The sequence below is a fragment of the Phasianus colchicus genome, chromosome 9, assembly GCF_987193195.1.
Source record: "Phasianus colchicus chromosome 9, bPhaCol1.hap1.1, whole genome shotgun sequence".
Lineage (NCBI taxonomy): Eukaryota > Metazoa > Chordata > Aves > Galliformes > Phasianidae > Phasianus > Phasianus colchicus.
Window position 1 is genome coordinate 19,338,118 of NC_143444.1, and position 19,195 is coordinate 19,357,312.

Consider the following 19,195-nt stretch of genomic DNA (forward strand, 5'->3'; position numbering starts at 1 on the left):
GCAACAGAGAGATCAGTTACTGATGTAACTGGCTGAAATATGAAAGTTAAAGGAAACTGTGCTCTCCTCTCTGCTCACAAGTAACCAGTGAACTCTTAACACACAGCATCAAGTAAAAGTATTTTCTTATTCTGTGTCATTAAGTGCCAACCTCAGGAATAAACACAATACAAACTGAGGGAATGCACAATATTATACAAACTGAGGGAACATACAATATTACAGTATACCAAAATATCCCTGCCAAAGTGAAAATTTTGCAACAGAACTGTAAAAAATGAAGAAGATACCAAGTACCAACTACAGCTTCAAACAAACACAAACAAAAAAACCAACAACAACAAAACAAACCAAACAAACCCAGGCCCAAAACAGAATGTGACAAAAAGAAAAGATGCTGTAAAGACAAGTCCAAGAGTGCAGCCAAAGCTCCTCCATACAAGTAAAAAGTCTGCCCTACCACTGGTCGTGGAAAAGGTGAAAAAATACCTAACCAATCCCTGTCATTATTTTTCAGTCCCTGAACTTAAAACGCTCCATGCCTACATACAATTCATCCGTACTTTGTCTTAGACAATAATTTTAGAAGGCTGTATCCCAAGACTGACACAATACAATCTCATTATCTCAGCTCTTTTCATTCCAGTTCGTAAACCAAATTTAGTTACTGACTGCCAACTGTGCATAAATGAAAGACAAAACACCCACTTGAATATTTCCAATATTGTAGTTACTTCAGACTTAGCAGCAACTGGCTCAAGATATGAATACAGACACACCTTGGGCACACATCAAACACTCATTCTTAAGCCTTTTTTGCTGCCTTTTTAAATTTCTACCTGGTGATGTTAGGATACTGGTCAAGATACTTAAGTTACAAAACCAATCGCAGCACCACTAGCATGTTGACCTCTAGGTGACATTAAAAAATGTCTTCTGTCCTTGAGGTGCACTCTCTCCAGCTGTATCCAAGATTTCAGACAGAATAAAAAACAGCATAGCATGAATACTATTTAGCACATAAGCTGAGCAATGAAAATACCCGGTCAGCTGAGGATTGTGTTTGTGCACTCCTGGATCCCAAATGATGAGATAGTTTGGATTGAAAAGAGCATTAGTGCTACTTTCTCATATTTTGCTAAATTCTGGTATCTTCTCTGCAGTGCAGCCTGTTGGTGGCATTTTTGTCTTTGTGACTGACTGCATTATTACAAATGATAATTGCACAGATTTATGCCGGTAAGCTGCTCAAACTATGATTAGTGTATGAAACAACTGCATACTCAGATGCAACCATGGAACCAACCATTCCAGTAACACCTCATCTGGCCTCCTCAGATTCATCTGTCTTCAGAGCTGCCTTCAACCTAGAGAAAGCTAAAATCCTTGACTGCTTTAGAAATTCATTCAGTTTTGTGACAATAATTTGGTGAGGTGCTATCCTGCTAGAAAAGTTCTAACAGTACAATTGAACTTGCTTACTAAGGAGATAAAAGAAATCCCCATTGACCATTATAAAACAAATACTAACTTTCACATAACTTTTGAACTGTTTTTCTCTGACTTTGGTTACAGAATAGAAGGGTAAAGATTTTCCTCTCCATCGGTCAACCTATTTTTCATAGAGATGTTTGAGACATTTAATACATTTTGAAAAACTTACACACAAAGGGAAACAGCAATTATTTATTTGATATTGATCTACATTTACCAAGAAAACATTTACATGACAAAATAGGATAATGCAATTCTGAGCTTGTGACATACAGTACACATCTCATTTTCCTTTACAGTATCAGAACATTCTCAAGACTGAAATGAAGAGTCACTCTCTCTGGCGTTCTCATTTTTAAAGAGAATTTGCACAATTCACTCTAGTTTTATTTCAGCTTTTTATGATTAATAAACATAAAAGCCTTGAAACATAGCCAGAAAGACCAATGGATAATACATGATCCCATTAGGAGGCACTTTACCCAGAAATACATAGGAAACCTGCTCTGCAACAGAAGCCAAAGTTTGAAAAGTACTTTCCCAGAGTCCATTTAGACTTAAAAATAGATAAGCAGTATTATGATACAGCAGTCACATGTGGTACATTTGATCTATTTTGAGCTAAAATTAATAAGCACTCCAAGAACGTGAAGTAAATTGATATACTAATTGCCATAAAAATAAGTTATAGCTTTCTCTGCAAAACAGACTTGCCAATTCAAATGCATGATTGGTGAAAAACGAGCATACACACTTGTTTAAGGTACCAGAAGCGTTACTACAAACCTCTGATAATTATAAAAGGACACATTGTGTATTTCTATAGGCCTACGTCTTCTAAAAAGCTAATTCCTTAATAAATACTTGCAGTTAGTTGCCAGTTTTCAGATAAAAGGTGCTTAATAGCATCAACTAATTTTTAAAAGGTAAGATTTTTCCTAAAAGACATACTTTCCTCACCAGTAATTCAGAAATGGTTAAAAGCAGCAGGACTGCTAAGCCTGATTGCATTGCCTCTGCCTTGTTTTTCTGGAACATCGCGACTGAGAAGTAAGGATTTAGACAATCACATGATTCCCAAGTTTAACAGCCCAGATTTTCAGTACATTGAGCCTACATACAAAGATAGCAAGTACTGTGGTTTGACCTCAGTTAAGAGCCAAATCGTATCTACGAACCCTTTTAATCACCGGACAGATTTCTGTTATTCTTACAAAACACAGAAGGATGTGCTTTCAACAGAGATTCAACAAAAGAATGTTCTAATGTTTCTGGTGAGTAAAAGCTTACCACTACTAGAGTCTACTCTCTTCCCACAAACCTACATTTTCCTTGAGAGTAGCTATACAAACATATGTCAGGTTTGACAAATTTTTAGTACCTTTCTTTAAATTGAGCATAAAAATACACAAACGATGAACTCTGCCATTGGAAAAGGTTCCCTATGACATCCTAGCTTCACTGTATATTCAATAAACAATAAGCAGAAATTCAATCATCTTCAGATACAGTGAACTAACCAACTGTCAACTCAGTTGTCAAATTATTTACAAATACATGTAACTGACAAGCAAAAGACAATTGTTTTAGTATCCCCTGCTTCTTTTACATATTTGTTATAACAGATAAAATAACGTATTCCTTTTTTTTTTTTTTTTTTACAGGTCATACCTCATGCAGTACAGCACAGAGCTGCTCTGGAAATCGTTCACGACTGTGCACTGAAGGAAATTTTTCTGTAGGACTCTGAAGTGGAAAGTGGAAAGACAGACAGCTCTGGGTAGCTGCAGGACATTGATGGTGAAGGCCACTGAATGCTGCCCTTGCAAAGCCCAAGCTCTCTCTGCTCCACTGCAAGTTCCTTAGACCACGTTATTTTCAGCTGCATCTACTGCTGCTTTTCTATCCCCAATACGATGACCAAAGAGTATTTGGTGTCTGTTCCACAAAGAAGAGCGAGCATTTGTAACTGCCACAGAAAGCCATACAATTAGCACCAAAGTGCTTCAGAAGATTTCATGTAGTACATTCTCTGAGAAATTAGGGCTTCCTAAATAAAGGAAAACATCTCTCTGCATCTCAGTCCTGTTAGTAAAAAGTATTTAAAGAGACAGTGTAAGGGTATTGTAAGAATATTTCCACAGTGTCTATATTCTAAAATGATTTTTGCAAAAAGCTCTCAAGTAGAAGAATAACGTGCATTAAGGCAGATGTATATGCACAGAAAGTGATAAGGAAAAAAAACCAACTTGCTCAGCGAGTACTACTAAATGTCTTATGCAGCAAAATCAGTAAAATACTTTGGGAGGTTAAGGTTTTGGGAGAAGAAACATAAGGCATGGTAATGTTTTGCTTATAATATCATAAATGCAAGGGAGCTGAAATGCAGTTCATTCAGGTAGTTTAATTCTGCTCATCCTGTCCTTTTAAAACTGATTTTGCAACATTAGCAATTTTTCCTCTTTTCGGTTACAGAATCTTAAGGTTTTTAGAGAAGAAACCTAAGATCCAACTATCAACTTGTGGCATCATCTAGATCAAGAGATCATTCATCAGAAGATCCCGCCCTTGAACCTGTTACATTGGCTGTTAGGGAAGGTGTCTTTGGAAGTGACAGACTTTTAGACTGTTTTTCTGTATGGAGAAATTCAGTGACACTCCTCTGCTTCATATACACCTCCATGTCAGACATTTTCCTGTCTGACTGTCCCCCTCTGCTGCCATCTGTCACACGGCAACAACACGTAATGGGATATTGGTGGGAAGGCTCAACCTCTACTGCTGTACCACTACCATCTGCCTCTGACACTGTGGGCCAACATAATGAAACAGGAGGCATTACTTTCAGAGCAGCCCTCATAATATGAAGTTGTAGCATACTAACTTAGGAACTCCGTAATATTAAAACACTTAATATTTCAAGGCTACCAAAACATTATGCATTATAACACAATGGATAATTTAACACAATGGAAAACTGGTGCAATATTACAGAGAATTATTTTCTTGCTCCACCTTGTGATTATAACTGTAAAAACATAAGCAAGGAGGAAACAGTGATTTATTTTATTCTCTGTGTTGTATCGCAGTGCTTCAATGACATACCAGATCAAGTATCTTTCAAATGGAATTTTAAACAGAAAATTGTTTGATATATACAATTTATATAATAATAATAATAGTGAAGAAAATGTTTTGATTTGAACAAAAATTTCAGGGAGACACAAAATGTATCTGGCTCAAATAGAATGAAATGGAAAGAGAGTTTTGGGGAAAAAGGCACCAAAAAAAGATGTCTCTTTGTATGCTAAATAGATCTAGAAGTCCAAGAAGAATTGCATGAAGAATACTACAAATAAGAGAAACAAGTTCAATTCCTTACCAAATAACTTCAATATTCAAATATTCATCCTCACCACGGTAATGCTTATTTTAAATTGCACAGACAAGAAATCCTCTGATTGTTAGCAGAGCTCTAAGAGCACAACAGTCACTCTTCAGTTTACAGCCCCAGCCTAACAGTTTAAGCCAACTCTTTACAACCCATAAAGGTTTGACAGAACTGGAAGAAATAAACCAGAATTTATTTTAAAAGCCTCTCAATTTATATTACAATTGTAAACTTTCTGAGCAGCAAGAAAGCACCAACTTGGCAACATAAATGACTCAGTGTGTACCTGGTAGTGCATAATCATGGATTCTCGGAAGCCCTTTCTGCACAGACAGCATATACTGGTATTGACAATGGAAGGAAATCCATGTAGCAACTAAAATGTCATGCTGGGCAGAACAGTTTGCCTGACTGTAACTGAGGCTGCCTGGCTATGCTTTCCATTCTGCTGTCTGAACTCTCCTCTCCAGGTGGTGCAGGTACACTCCTCCAGCCCTACAGCTCTGCCCAATGCCTGCACTTGGATTCAAAACATTCCTTCCATTGGTTTGAGTTTTGATGTGGGAGGAGTTGTTGATTTTGATTACCAAGAAAAAGAAAATTTCATTTCTGTCCTTCAGTATCTTTAAACATATGCCCAACTCATAATATCACAAATGGAATAGCAAGAAGGGGCAGCAAAAGAAACCTGTCTCCTAAGGGTGCAAATCATTTGACCACTTAATTTTAGAGGACACAAGATAAAACAGAAAGAGACACAGTGTACAAACACCTGTTTGCAAGAAAAGCACAACTCCAATTCAACACATTTTCTTCTGGTAAAAATAATAATGCTTGTAACTAAAACCACTTAAAGGAAAGAACAGAAAATATTCTTCTGAAGAAGATGATATCCACTTTTTTTTTTATGTTGCTACATGTACTAAAACAGAAACACCGAATTAAGACAGGCTGTCTTGGTACTCATAAACTAATTTGTTCAAATTAGACTCTTCGTTAATAAATAACCAAGTAATAATGTATCATGTAACCTCAGTTAATGGAACTTTTTTACTTCTGTTTTTTGACAGAACAACAGAATATCTGATCCCACTGTAAAAACCTTTTTAAGTTCCTTAAAGTGGGAAAACAAAACAAAAACCCTCAAAAATGCCTTTTAGAAGGCTAAAAAAATTCACTGAATTCAGACAAGTTATTAGATCAAATGCACAATACTGGTACAAATAACGCCATGGAAAGCAGACAGTTAATGAAATAGTTTCAGATATTCAACTTTGAACATACACATCCCATTTTGTGCCCTATTCGTAACCAGACAAACAAACTGCACAATATCAATCTCTTCTCCATCACTACTAGAATGCCAATGACCTAAGGCTTATTTTCAAGGAGGTTATATGTATAGCTTTATCTTCTGATGAAAATTACTGCTGTATTGAACAGTAATATTGTTCATACCATCTGAGGTATAAATGAACAATGGAAAGCATATATATAGGAATATGACCATTTAAAAAAAATACAGTGAATAAAACAGACCTCTTTGGTCACTATGGCTATAAAAAAAAAAAAAAAAGAAGGTAAAATATAAGATGTCACTAGAATAATTGGCCTTTACATCTATGATACTGCAAAAAAGGAGGCTGATCTCTGATTTCTGCCATGCTGGTCCTGGTTTCCATCCAAGTTCTTGTCAAGATTTCTTATAGTATTTCATATAACAAAATATTAACGTTACAAGCCATAACTGTTAAATATTATGTAGGTCACAAAAGCAATGACTCCTATTTATTTCCATGGAAACTATACCAGGTACAAAGAGCACAAGAATGCTATTTAATAGAGAACACTCTCAGCTACAAGATGCTGTTTTGCAGCACAGACACCTGTTTGATTAGCTGTGCTTTTTTGCCAGCAATGAAGAACCTGCATGGCACGCTCGTAACAATCTGCACCAGTGGAAGTGACCACTGTCACTGCCAACAGTGCTGAAACACACCTCACACCACCTCACTGTGCTCACATCTACTGTTTGGTGTCCATAAACATTTAGCAAGCAGTGATGAATGTCAATGGGTGCCATTTTTTCCACATGGAGGAATTCAGTGATACCCCTTTGCTTTATCCACACTTCCACATCAGACTCTATTCTGTCAGATTGCCCCTCTGCTACCATCTGTCACATAGTAACAGCATGCAATGGGGTACTGGGAGGAGGATTCAGCCTCTACTATCCTACCAACATCTGACTGATGTCATGGGCCTACCTAATAAAACAGGAGGCATTACTTTGGGACTTGTGCTTCCTCAGTGACCCAACGCCATCGCATCTTAACTTGTGCTCCAAGAACATGACCAGATGGGAAATCCCCCTATTTGTGCATTGTACATCAAGAGCTGTAGAATAAAAATCAGCACTGCATTTTTTTTTTCCTGTTATTACACGAGAGGGCAGAGTATGTTCTCTAATTAATTAGAATGCAGGTGTTGCTAACATCTGTTTCTCTTTGGAAGGTTTCTACTTCCTTCTATATTTTGACAAAGGTAATATGAATTGTATTTAATTGTCTGCTGTAGCAACAACTTCTCAGTGCCCTTTGATAGGAGATAATTCTTGCACCACAAACAGAAACAGTACTCATATATTATAGCTGTCTGCTCTTAGTGGCTTGGTTTTGTGGTCTAAACACAGCTTAATTGTCACAGCATTAGACAGTTCATAACTTAGATAGCTGTCATGTGAAGTATCAAAATACTGTGGTTAGAATTAGACGTTGTTGCTATTAAAAAGTCCTTCTACCCAATATTTCTACTGAAGGACTTAGTGGTGATGGTATTTAAGAAGGGACAACAAAATTTAAATAGCTGTGATAGACAGCCTACAGATATAAATTCGGTACTTCACATTTTTACAACTTAAGCAAGCAAATATCTAGTCATAACAGTATTCTAATATTTACAGCTTCTTTTTACTGAAGTATGTATACATAAACAGAATTTGCTTAATAACTAAAGGAAAATCTCTGAACAAGTGGAAGACAACTTACTTCATGACTTTCAGGTTGGAGAATATCCTGCATATTCCTTCTTCTTACTACTACTGTGATTCTCAGAAAACTGCCACTACTGTACCTTATGCCTGTAACACTGAGTATATCCCATCTCCTGCAGCTACAGTATACATTTTCCCCAAACCCACTAGATGTCACCTCCTCAATTAAACGCGCATCCAAAAAGAAATAAAATCTTTCCCTCTTCAGTTCGCTCAAACAATGACACATCATTTGAGAGAAATTCTGATTCTGTCATACCTGATCTCTATTCTCTCATTTCACAACTTGCAGTCAGATTCTATAAATCACTCACGTGCTGCACAAGTAGCAAGCAGAATCTCAGGGTCAGACTTTCTTTGCTTCTCAGCTTCTCTGAACCATACCTGAAGGGCTGTATGAGAATGGCATGCATTTAAGTACTTTCCATACTGAACAGTGACTGCTCTCCTGGCTTCCCAGCCCCTGCATTTTGGGCTAGTCCTCTCACCTAGCACACTGGCAGTGGAACAAACAAGTTTGTATGTATTAGCGGAAATGAATGAGTCAATTTAGTTGGTGGAGAAAATTACCATGTTCTGAGTGTAACTGTGCCAACCACTATTTTCTGTTTGTTTTCACACAAAGAAAGGCAGAACTACCTCAAGTTATCCTTTGAAAAAAAGACCAGACTTGATTTTTGCTTTAAATGAAAACAAACAACAAGCAAAACAAAAACAAAAACCAAAAAAACAGCCCTGCAGAAAATCAGTATCTTTGCCATTAAGTGAAAAACTCACTCAGCTGCTGAAAAAGCAAATGCAAGAGATTCTTAACTTTCTTGTCAAAGATCATATTAAGCTCACAATGCTTATACCTCCGGTCCTACTGCATCATTTAGGCTACTTTCAGCATCAGGCTCCCCTGCGTCCCTTTACATGCACATTGTACACAACACAGACTTGCATGTTTCTTCTCTTCCTCCTCTCACTCCCTACTCACATGTTGTACCTAAAATCACTGCCTATATATTAGTCATCTTCCAGTTTTATTTGTCCTAAAAAATACTTGAGCACACACTAGAATGATTAAAAATATAAGCAGGAAAGCTGGTGATCCCTTTGCCAACTTTTGATCAAAATAGATTGTGCTCTGGTGATGACAAGAACAATCATATTTAACAGAACTAAAAACCATTTTAATCACAGTAGAAACAAAAAAAAATGGGACAACTTCTGGTGACTCACTTGTTTCTCCTCTTCTTCTACACCTCCCCCCTCCCACCTGTATCACTACAACACAAGGGCAAATAAGTCCCTGAAATTAATGGGTTAAACAGGAAAGCCAGGGGAAGAAGCTAAGATTTAAGATGACTTCAGTGACTTCTGAACAGTCCTCAGAACAGCAAACTGCAGCATGGAGCAGAACAGCAGGGGTGATCAGCACAGGAATTTTTCAGGACAGCTTTACTGCCAAAGAAAATTGGTCAGCTAATCACTCTGTAAGCAGCAAGTTAATGAAAATTTTATAATCGAGAGTCTGAAACCTCAAGTGTGTTGGTGGGTTTTTTTGTTTGTTTTTTGAAAAGTCATCATATTGGCAAAACTCAGGATCTACTCTGAAAACACAACTCTTTCCCAGCAGAAATTAGAGCTACTCCAAAGGCCTTCTGCAAAAGCATTTTAAGCAGTACTAACAAGTAATTGTGGTTATAACTGATTTAGAAATTGAACTAAATCATCATATGATATTGTCCTAAGGTTGAAAAGCACAACAGTTTCTTGGCCAAATTATGTTCTGTATTTCCACTGTAAGCTACTTGGCAAGCAGTTTTCTTTAATAAATGGTGTAGTTTCAAACACCTGTTAAAACCAAATGAAAGTTCTCTTCTGAAGGAAACAACTTTTTAACTGCAGTTCAGTGTCTGAAAATAGCAAAATCCAAAAGAAACATTATTCCTTTAGAAAAATATTCTGAGTAGCACAGATAATTATCAGGATAAAAGATCAGACCAGAAGTACCGCTCTGGTACTGCAAACAATGTACTCCCTCGGTGCAATGGAAACCCACCTAATGTCAGTCTAAAGGAAAACTGCCCAGGACTGTTAGGAACACAGGTAAGAGCATAAAGAAGCTTAGGAACGTAGATAAATAAGGGACTCAACATCACAAGTATCTAAGGAAAATGCTAAAAGATAGCTGAAACTCTACAACATTACAAGTATACCATCCTTCTCCGGCAGAGATAAATAAGTATACTGCCTTTGTGTATTCAACATGAAAACAGTCACTAAAGTGACTGCCTGCCTGGGATATTGCAGCTGTACCTGGAGTCCTGTGTCCAGTTCTAGCCCCCCTCAGTGCAAGAGAGACTTGGAGTACTGGGAAGAGTCCAGCAGAGGGCCACCATGATGGTCAAGGGTCTGAAGCAGCTCTCCTGTGAGAGCCGCCGGGACTGTTCAGCCAGGAGGAAGAAAAGGTCAGGGGTGAACTCATCAATTTATGTAGTGAATACCTGAAAGGAGACTGCAGAGAAGATTGAGCCAGGCTCTTCTAAGAGATGTTCAGAGGCAGTGTACACAAACTGGAACATATGAGGTTCTTTCTGACTATCAGGAAGCAGGAACTATTCTGTGCAGGTGCCAGAGCACTGGCACAAGTTGTCCAGAAAAGCTGTGGAGTCTCCTCTCTGGATATCTTCTCAAGTTGCCTGGACATGGGCTCAGGTATCTTGCTCAGAGAGGCCCTCCTTGAGCAGGGGTTGGACATGATGGCCTCCAGAAGCCCTTTCCAACCTTAGCCATCCCATGATTCTGCGAAGGTGCCCTGACCTGCAAAATGCCATTTCTACACAACAGCCAAACTTCTGATTACAAACCCAGCAGCAGATTCTGTTGTCACTGCAATACATACATACTTTCCCATACAATTCAAAGGCCTCATGACATCTAGTCAATTAATCTTCAAACCTCATCTTGGAAAATTCCACTATGCTTTCATGTCTCATTTTCTCACCTTTTGCTCTATCCAGATAGCAGGAGACAGGATCTCTTACCATCAGAGAGGCAAGATGACAGGTGGACAGCTTGTACTCCAAGCTAAATCCAAACCTATCCAGGAAAAACACTGTGGATATCTTTATAATGCCATTCATAGATGCCCTGAGAGTTCTGCTACTTCAAGAATAAGAGAGAGCACACACATGGGAGAACCCTATTGAAACAAACAGCAATCCCTTCTCCTCTAACTTCTCTAAAACTTCTTGCCAAGATTCTCTTACCTATATTCTCCTTTATATTTATACATTTCTCCTCTGTGGATTTATCTGATGCAGGATTTCCTCATCAACTCCATAGATTATGACTCAGGAGGAAGAACCATCATTGAGTGACACTGACACCCATTTCCTCAGGAAGAGCACCTCTAGCCAGTGTACATCAATTCACTCTCAAGGAGGGATCTGATATTTTAGTAGGTACCTGGACCTACAGGAAAAAGCCATAGAAACAGTGTCTAAAAGTGGCTACTTAAGAAAAGCAAGAATGTTGAGCACACGACACTTCTCACTTCCTATGGCACACAAAATTTTACATATGTCCTCTTTCAGTTGTTTTTATTCTAGATTGACGAGCTGTCATAGGGAAACCCTTTAATGTCTTTGCTGCTCTTCTGTGAACCTATTCGCAGGCATTCAGCTTGGATCCAACATGTATGATACAATTCACTGAATTGTATCATGAATGAACACATTTATTATGCTGAAGGGAAAAGTCCAAATGGGAACAAATGTTACTCAGCTCACTCAATGGAAATGGAGAAAAAAAAAATATGTGGACACATTCACACAAAGTTCAAGAATGTGCTTGTGCTTGGTAATTAAAAAAAAAAAAACATGAGTTAATATAAAAAGAAATACATTCTGTATTTGAATACTAAATGTGCAATCATTATGTAGGTAGAATCAGAAGAGTAATTATTTGGCAAAAAGTGTGTAATAACAAAGATAGAAACTAATCTCTTCCCAGGTATCAGCACAGCCTGTGTATGTAAAAAACTGAAGCAAACTTCAGTTTTGTGTTGGTTTCACTTTTAATCCTTAGTCCAAAGGGAAATTGAAAGAAAAAGCACCTGCTAATTTGTAACAGAACCGTAAGATAACCCAAGAACTACTGAAAAGCACCATGTACCCTAAATTTTCCTGTTAATCCCAGATCACAGGAAGTTGTTGTAGACTTGAGCTAACTGCAAAACAAGTAAGTTTTGCAATTTCATATTCACAGAGGCCACTCAGTTGTCCAGCACTTCATTTTACTCTGAAGATCAGTCCCCATAAAAAAGTACCATTACAATACAGGTTTTACACAAATGCAGAGAAATCAGTTTTACCACAGGATGAACTGCAGCAGTCTAATCCATTAGCATTGTTAACACAAAGTGGAGCCCTAGCACTGGGACCTGCAGAGAGTGCTCACTCCTTCCTTCAGTGAGAGCCCCTTCCCACATGGGTTTTCACAGGGACCAAACCTACAATGGAAGGCTCCAGTGTAAAACAAAACAAAACAACAACAAAAAAAGAAAACAACAACAGAAAACCACACAATACAAAGTATTTCCACTGGCTGGTAAAGGACTACATCTCCATTCATTGTAATGGCACTGCTTATTAAGAAATATCAAGATCTTCTAAATCAGCATGGCATGAATTTAGCTACATAATGTTTCCTTTCTCTCACCACATAGTCAGTTTTTAAATGAGAAATCCTGATAAAAACCCCAAGCTCCATATTAATTCATCTACGGATCAGTTAATGATAGACTTCTTGAATACAGGTAATTTGCATTAAAAACTTTATCTTAATAATAGACTTACATGCAGCGAAGTCACATTTTTCCTTGTTAAAAGTAAGGGTAGATTATCACATACTTAAGAATCGGAGTTTAAATATACAATAAACCTAGCACTGTTATCTGCTGTAAGACAAACAAAGCATTTGAAACTGCCTAATATCATGTTAATCAAAACTAACCTTAATTACTATTGCAACATACCTGCTGATTTGTCTGAGTACGTACACCCTTAATTATGTCACTTCACATGAGGGAAGTGCAATTAGATTCCAGGTACAGGCCAATTAATGATTTTCTATTTTTTTTTTTTTTTTTTTTTTTGGAGTGTGTGAGGGGTGGGGGTGGGGTGCCAGAAGCACAGCTTCCTTTGTTTTAATTTCTTGAATCACACTGCAGCTGTGGGTTTACACATCAGCACTAACAGCAAGTGCTGAAGGTTAACAAGTACGCATTTGCTGGAAGCAGCTTAAATTGAATGAAATAAACAAAAGTTCCTCATATCCTCTGTTTAAATATGATGATATTTCAACAAACAGACACAAGGTAACAATATGCAGATGGGTAACAAAAGTAACACCTTTATATATCACCCAGACTACACCCATTAGATTATCCCCTTGAAGGAGGATTTCCTAGGTTTCTTCTTTTAACATTACAGAAAACAGATGTTACTGTTTCTGTTTGTCAAGAAGATACTGTCCCATCCAGCAGTCAATGCAACAGTAATTCTTTGCCACTCCTACAGAGAGAACTTGGCTGTTCTCTGGGACAGAAAGTCTGATGAGCATTTTAAGCCATGTCATGGCTTTTATTTTCTCAGAGTCTGGAGACCCAGAGCCTGGAGACCCAGTCATCTCTAACATGTAGGGTTCATTTATATAACTTGATGGTTCTCTGAAAGACTTTCTAAAACACATATACCACTGCACTGTACAGAAACATGCTGAGAACAGTTTCTGTCTGGTCTCAACCTATAAACACTGTGACTTGCTTCTGTTTAGAAAGGAAAAAAACAAAACCAAAGAGCCACCAAGCCTTCATTACATTTTAAAATGGTGTGCAACACAGACAGAGAGCACTCATGCCATAACCCTTACTGAGTGACTACATACATACATACATGGATGCATCTCTAGGAATATACACCAGAACTCAATACACTACAAGCTAGAAAGATTATAGAGGAAATTCTTATTAGGAACCAGCAGAAAATAGTTTAATGAATAAGCAAATGAATGAATGAATGAAACAAAAAACTTCAGGAAGCTTCTTGGTTTGAACATCAGATGGGCAAAAAAAGAACTGAATTAAATTTAAAAAGTTCAACAGACTAAAATATTGTTTTCTTAAAGATCTGCACGATGAGCAGAGATAGAAAGAAGCAAATCTTTGCTATACCTTATCAACCCATTAAAGCTTGAATAAATGAAGTCCAACTGCTAGATGCTAACACCCCTTACTAAGAGCTGAACTGTGAGACTTCAAGTAACTCATATGAACGCAGGCAGTCTGAAAAGAGGTGGTTTTGAGTAATCATTTTTCCAAGCAGTTAGCAGGGTGAGGTCTTAGGAGACTGTTGAGTTAATTTAAGAGCTCAGTGCTAAGAAAAGAACGTCCTTCTTCTTGCCACCTCACCATTTCATTGCCAGCAGTGCTTTCACTGGTTCCTCTGAATGTCTGTTGCCATCTAACACCTCAGCAAACTCATTTGGCTTGAAAAATAATTGCAGAAATCCCAAAGGGATAAAAACCACATTTTTATGGCTATATAACACAGCTAAACAATGGATTGAAAAAAACACTAGAATTGTGACAAGTGAAGAAACTAGGAGTAAAAACATACTTTCCACCAGTGCAAGCCACCAGATGGGCTCAGCTGTTTCATGAAACCCTACCCTCAGTGGAAGATGTTGTTCTGCTGTGACGCTGAAGAAGTAGTGAACAGGATGCCAAACAACAGGCTCAGTAAAGTGCTGAGGTTTGTCCACTTGTGCTGATCCCTAACACAGCAGGGAGATATATCAGTACCTTCCTTTTAGTTCCTGTAGAGCAACATGCACACACACCCTCACAGATCGCTCTGCTCTGATTCTCCTGTTACACAGCCTGCTCATCTCACTTTTATTTTCTGTCTGTGTTGACCTTACTGTCTAAGGTAAATCAGACCATGTGTATTTTGGAAAATAAATTGTCTATTCTGTGTTCGTGTGAACAAAGTGGGATCCTGATACACAGCCAGCCCTCCTGAATGCAGGGACAATACAAATAAATAAAATTACACACAGGAACAAGCACAAGCCTTTCCCAAACATCAGGAAAAAAAGAAAGAAAGAAAGAAAAAACACACAAAAGAAGGTGAATGTATCTTCAGTTTGCAGTTCCTAAGAGAACACATCTCTCACTTCACTTACCTGCTGACATTTCCACTGCTACTCCATCCTCTGCCCCGTTCCCCAGGCAACATCCCCGGCTCAGGGTGTGAGGACAAGGCCCGTGGCAGCACTGCAGCTCTCCAGCAACTGCAGCTGTTTGTGCAGCCCCTGCTTTGCGCCTGCTCTCCCCTCTGTGCCACCTCTCACTGCACTGGCGCAGTACTGGTGCAGCTTCAGTGCTGGATCAGACAGCTGAGCCAGGTTAACCAAAGCCCTTCTGCTTTCCCTTTTTTGCAGGGTTATTTTTAACCTAGATCAATCTCAAATTCAGTTCGCCTTGTTGTTTCATAAATAGTGTTCCAGTACACTTGAGGGCACAGAGGCAGAAACGAAGCAGCAAGAGATAGAAAAGCAGAACTGCAACCAAAGGCATGCTTATGAAATAACAGCTTACACCTGTATCAAAGGCACAGATTGAGAGCAATACTGCAGAGCAGATTCCTCACCAATTCCAGCCCAGTTTCACAAGTTTATAAGAAAAATCCCTGCAGACTGAAAATTCTGAGCACTGAAAATACTGCAGGCTTAAATAACCAGAAAAACTGATTTAAAAAATACACTGTGCTTGGGTCTGACCTGGACCCACCTGCTGTGCAGCACAGACATCAGCCTTTATTAAACTAAGTACAGAAAGGCTTCTGGGCAAACAAGCCCTTCACAATAGCTACAGGAAAGATGCAGGCGAAACACACCACATCTGAAAGTCATCCAAAGAGCCCTTTCCACAGCTCTGTCCAAAGGAGAGATGTGTCAGTTACGGAAGAGCTGAACTAACTGGAAAAGAATCCCAGACAACCTCACACGCAGCGGGGCACACACCCAACAGCAGCAGGGGAGACATGAAACTGAACTTCCAGTGTTGTGTCCTTCTGATTTTCCCACTTACTGCTCTATTCACATTCTGTTCCTTATACCAAATAGGTAGTTAACAGCACGGACACAGCCTAATTACACTAAGGAACAAAGCAACGTAGTTAACTTTTGAAGAACAGACATAGCCTTACTTACACCAGGAAACAAAATTCCTCCCCAAAAATAAAAGAACTCTAGTATTTTTCAAGATATTTCAGCAAATGTTTCATTTCTACGATTGTGGATTTATAATTCAATGAATGAATGCTAAAGAGGTAGCAAACAATTTAAAATATTCTGTTTAAAAGCCTAAGGATAACAGCTGAATACATACACTATTATCAATAGGGGTCCTTGTGACCTTTTGTTGAGCCCCTAGGTGGCAATCAGTTACTGAATAGCAACACTTAGCATGTACTAGCTTTGAATATGCATTTTGTTTTTAATTAAACAAGAATTTTAAAACAATAATGTGCCTCTTTAGGCACATTGTTATCACTATTACTGTTATTATGTGTACTGACGGTCTTACACATTGGCAATTCCATCCAATGAATTCTTAGATATTACTCCAACAAATTATAACTATCGCTGATATTCTGATGATGACATCCCATATTGTTGAAGCCTAATGATCAATGGTGAAACATTACAAGTCCAAAATATAAGAAAAGTAGCTTTAAAAACAGTGTTTAATAATACTATCCATAGAATCCTCCTACAATAGATGTATTTTAATAGCCCCTGTATACAATAAATACTCTCACTGATGTTCTAAAATAGGCAAACAAGGCTCCAAAAGCTGTTTCAAAATTTAAAATCATAACATGGTGGGCTAAAGACAGACAACAGCTGATGAACTGAACTACAGACAAAGTAAGAATACTGAAATCAGGGTCTCTGGAGAAGTGACAAGGAATCAGCAAGCCTGCAATAGCGATGGCCGTGCAGCTTTTCACCTCCAGTTCACTGATTTTAATCCAATCAAGGTCAGCAGTGACAGAGCTTTGCCTCATCCAGCCTTTACGTGAAATGAACTTGTACTCTCCTTTAGTACTCGGTGAGTAAACACAGCAGTGACCCAGCACTGAACACACATGAAAAATAAGAACAATAGGCAGTTAAGATCTTCTGGCAAAGAAGAATTAAGAAGGCAGCATATTCCCTTCAAGAACGCTTCAAAGGAACACTACTTACAGAATAATTATAAGAGTTAAAAAGGGAAGAATTGACTATAATAGGAACACTTGTCAGAATGATGATAGTAGTGGGAGCACTTTGAGGAGGAGGAGGATTGAATGAACATAAATCTCACAAGCAGAGTAGACAGTCACATACACACATAGTATGTGGCTACTTAAAGACCAGAGAAGGTAAAGCTACTCACAACATTAGATTAATAAAATCTTCATGCACTGGAAGCTGCAGATTTGAATAGCAGGTAAGAACAAATTTGTAGAGGTTTGTGTTTTGAAAGTCATGTATGGGTGGACATTTAAAGAGCTATTTACTATGACATATTGCTACAGAAAAGCAAATGGCAAGGACCATCAGAAGCCTGCCTAATGCAGCTTGGAAGCCAAAACTGTGCAGCTTCCAGAGCTGCTGAAAGACGGGAAAGCGTACAAATCTTCAGTCAGCAAAGAGTCTGTTCTGGTTACTTGGCTTCTAATCCACTTTAGTGATTTAAAATAAAAATGAACAATATCAACACTAATCATTTTTGAACAACAACAATACTTCCCAGGTGAGGACAACACGAGAGATCACCATTAGTTTCTAAACAAACTCCATGCTGTCATGCATTCTATCACCATAGGAATCAAAGGGGCAAATAAGTCAGATGCACACACACACACAATATACATTTTTGACAAATTTGACAATTTGCAGGTCTGACATTCATTCCTGTTTAAAAAATCATCCTAGTAAAGTTAAAATATTTCTGTTTTTATATAAGATCAATAACAATCTTTAAAATGGTCCAGTTAGTGGATTAAAGAATACTCCATGTCCTTTTTTAAACCCATAGATATAGCTATGTTTCTATTGCAATACTGTAATAAATGATTCCAACATAATGAACCTTAATAAGGCCAACATCTTCCTACATTAATTGCAACAAATTAAGGTAAGTTCTCAATTACTTTTTAATGCAATTTACCATATGTTGACTTTTTTTTTTTTTTTTTTTTTTTTAACTTGTGGCTTGCAAAGGAATAAATCTCAGCTACTGTAAATTGAGCAGCTGAGAAAAACTACCCATAAGCAGAACATATTAGGATCAAGGACCAAACTTACAGAAACTTCTAAGATGACTGACAATCGTGTCTCTTTTTTTACTCTTAAAAAACCCTCAGAATCTGTAGGCTGTTGTGCCCTGTGGAGACCTAGGACACCCAACAACCCCTTTTAAAGCAGATACAGAGGGAGAGCCTCATGTTTCTCTTTGGAACAGGATCATTTCCAACTTTGATTCTTCAAATCGAACTCTACTACATTTTAGGAGAGCCCAGAAAGAAGGGCACAGGAAAAAAACTAAGAGACTATACTAAAGCATTCCACCTTTTCCATACACACATGTACAGCTTGCCCTCTGTCCATGTAGGCCCAATTTGATTTTTGGGAGCTGCACTTAAGGAAGTTGAGCAGCACTCAGATCTCCTTCACCTTCTGCCTAGAAACACTCTGAAATGTTTGCTCCATTCTACTACTGGTGTTTCAGGCAGCCTGAGTGAAGTAACAAGTGCTGACGATATTTAAAAATATGCGGAAAGCTCAAACAAACAAGAACATAAGGGCCACAGTTAGGTTAGCAGCATTTTGTAGCCCTGAGCACAGATAGGGAAAGAGCTCTCAAATTACACTTGATGAAATAGTAAGTACAGTTATCAGGGGAAGCAGTGTTACCCTGCATTGTTGTCTGTGGGACCTTACTGTGCCCTTGATCCACACAACGCCATAAGCTCTGAGTATGAATCAAGGGCAGAACATCACTACTACCATTCCTACCCAGGTTGTTTTCCTGTCACCACATAAAACTTTGCTTTAAGTGTACTAAATTTTGGAATATGTACTATTAAAGACCTGGTAGGAAAGTATGACTGTCCTATCAGTGTGAATGGGCATTGGAAATACCAAAGCTCCAT

General features: G+C 38.2%; 1 protein-coding gene across 1 annotated transcript in view; it reads right to left on the reverse strand.

Annotated features, from left to right (window-relative positions):
- Nucleotides 1-19,195, reverse strand: part of PRKACB (protein kinase cAMP-activated catalytic subunit beta) — a 66,006-nt gene that overhangs the window by 45,114 nt on the left and 1,697 nt on the right. The gene's annotated exons all lie outside the window — the stretch shown is intronic.